Source organism: Eretmochelys imbricata, chromosome 1 (genome assembly GCF_965152235.1).
Source record: "Eretmochelys imbricata isolate rEreImb1 chromosome 1, rEreImb1.hap1, whole genome shotgun sequence".
In the NCBI taxonomy this organism is placed as follows: Eukaryota; Metazoa; Chordata; order Testudines; family Cheloniidae; genus Eretmochelys; species Eretmochelys imbricata.
The window spans coordinates 207829180-207832084 of record NC_135572.1 but is presented as its reverse complement, the minus strand read 5'-3'; positions in this window follow the sequence as shown (position 1 = coordinate 207832084).

Below are 2905 nucleotides of genomic sequence, written 5' to 3'. Positions count from 1 at the left end.
TGATCCGAGGAATGGAAAACCTGTCTTATGAAAGGAGACTTAAAGAGCTTGGCTTGTTTAGCCTAACCAAAAGAAGGCTGAGAGGAGATGATTGCTCTCTATAAATATATCAGAGGGATAAATACCACAGAGGGAGAAGAATTATTTAAGCTCAGTACCAATGTGGACACAAGAACAAATGGATATAAACTGGCCATCAGGAAGTTTAGACTTGAAATTAGACGGATTCTAACCATCAGAGGAGTGAAGTTCTGAAACAGCCTCCCAAGGGAAGCAGTGGGGGCAAAAGATATCTGGCTTCAAGACTAAGCTTGATAAGTTTATGGAGGAGAGGATATGATGGAATAGCCTAATTTTGGCAATTAATTGATCTTCGACTAACGGTAGCTATGCCCAATGGCCTGTGATGTTAGATGGGATGGGATCTGAGTTACCACAGAGATGGGTGTCTGGCTGATGAGTCTTGTTCAGGGTTTAGCTGATCACCACATTTGGGGTTGGGAAGGAATTTTCCTCCAGGGCAGAGGTCTTGAGGGTTTTTCGCTTTAGAATCATAGAATATCCAGGTTGGAAGGGACTTGAGGAGGTCATCTAGTCCAACCCCCTGCTCAAAGCAGGACCAATCCCCCATTTTTGTCCCAGATCCTAAATGGCCCCCTCAAGGATTGAGCTCACAACCCTGGGTTTAGCAGGCCAATGCTCAAACCACTGAGGTATCCCTCCGCCCGCCCCCTTCCTCTGTAGCGTGGGGCACGAGTCACTTGCTGGAGGCTTCTCTGCACCCTGAAGTCTTTAAACCATGATTTGAGGACTTCAATTGCTCAGACATAAGTTAGGGGTTTGTTACGAGAGTTGCTGGGTGAGATTCTGTGGCCTGCATTGTGCAGGAGGTCAGACTAGATGATCATAATGGTCCCTTCTGACCTTAAAATCTATGATTCTATGTTTACCTTAGAAAGGAGCAAATAGAAGAGGACATGAAAAATATATAAAATAAGCAATAGTCTAAACAAGACAAATTTCTAACTCTTATTTATCCTGTCTCATAACACAAGAACTAGGGGACAGTCACAATTAAATTGAAAGGTGACATTTAAAACTGGTGAAAAAGAGAGTTTGTAACTGGATTGTTGAACTTATTGCTACAGAATACTGAGGATGAGATCTTAGTAGGATTAAAAAAGGATTAGATATTTACAGTAAAATCTGTTTTATCTGGCACTTCACCAACTGGAAAGCTCTATAAACCAGCATTTCTGATCTTCATTGAAATTCCGGTTTATAGTCCAGTTGGCACAGAGCCAACAGCGGGTGAGGAGGGGTGTGGAATGTGAGCTCTGGGAGGTCGTTTGGGTGCGAGAGGGGGCTTGAGGCAGCGGGCTGGGATGCAGGGTACCGGATCTGGGGGGTGCTCACCTCTGGCGGCTCACCACAAGTGGCAATCTGTCCCAGCTGCTCCTAGGTTCCCTTCCAATGGGCGGTATGGAGCTAGTGCTCGGGGCAGGATGGGAGCAGCGCATAGAGCCACCTGCCGCATCTCTGCCTAGGAGCAGCTGGAACAGACCACCACTTGTGGGTACCCGCCTGAGGTGAGCAACCCCCAGATCCAGCACCCTGCAACCTCTTCCGCGCCCCAGCCTGCTGCCCTGAGCCCCCTTCCGCACCCAAACTCCCTCCCTCTTAGTTACCCGGCATTTTTCACTTACCGGCACCCCCCATTCCCTCAACATGCCAGATAAAACAACTTTTACTGTACATGGATAGCAAGAATATTAATTCTTCATATAGTAATTAACTAGTTATAGAGTTATAATGAAGAAATTATTTACTAGATAAATCATTCAACCAGTAACGGCAACAACATTCTACCAGCTCTTATCAGCATGCAGCTCCACAAGTGCTTTTATTGGTCATACAATTATTCAGGCCTCCTAACAGCTCTCTAGTTTTAGGCTTCCTGTCTGCCTTGGACCGTGAATTGCAGATGCTGGCTATATGCTACACCCAGTAGCATTTTGAATTTTCTCCCTAACTTTACTAGTCAGTTTTATTGTGTGGCCTTTTTTGAGTGTGGTTTTTAAAAACTGAAATTATGTTTCTATGTAACCCTTGAAAAGAGTCATTCTTCTAAGATGATCCCCAAGTGGGTCTTTTTACATTTTGTGGGCAGTGCCTACTGTTAGCTTGAGGAGGGGTAAGAGACTGACACAGAGCAGCCATTTTGGAGCATCTGACTGAGTCTAGTGGGAAGAGTCAGAAGGCCAAAGCATTCGTTATGTGGACTTGAACTTTATGACTGTTTGCTTCAATTCATGTTCATGTGCCTTTTTAAAACATATTTCAGTCTGGCCAACTGATCTCACATCTCCCCTCTTTGTTCACGGATATAAATGAACTTACTACTCTTCCCAGCTACATGTCTCAGCAACATGTTCTCCAAGCCTGCAAGTGAAAGGACCATAACTCTGGGTTGAGGAAAGCAAGGCACCCAGCCAGTCCACCCCCTTCCTCTGCACTTCACTCCTGGCACCCTTACGCAGCTCCTGGCTCAGCTTGCCGAAAAGCCCTTCCTTAGGTGCTTCACTGCCCCATACAATGCAAGGGGAGCCTGTCTTGGGGCTGAGAATTCCCTAGGTAGCAGGGTGCCTATGATTGGCACTGCACTGCCTAAGTCCCCTTTCAATCTAGGTCCAGATGCTTTTCAAACCATTTTCTATGGGGGCTGCTAATTTCAGCTTTGATTTTGTGCCCCTCCCCATTACTGCTGTTTGGTTTCTCAGGCAGGCAAGCCAATCTAGGCAGCTCTGTGCCTAGTTCTCAAACCTGGTATAAATGCTCTTCTGCCCAAGTTCTCTACAAACACCCATGGCATTCTTTAAGTTTTATTAAAAATACTTTTATTTAC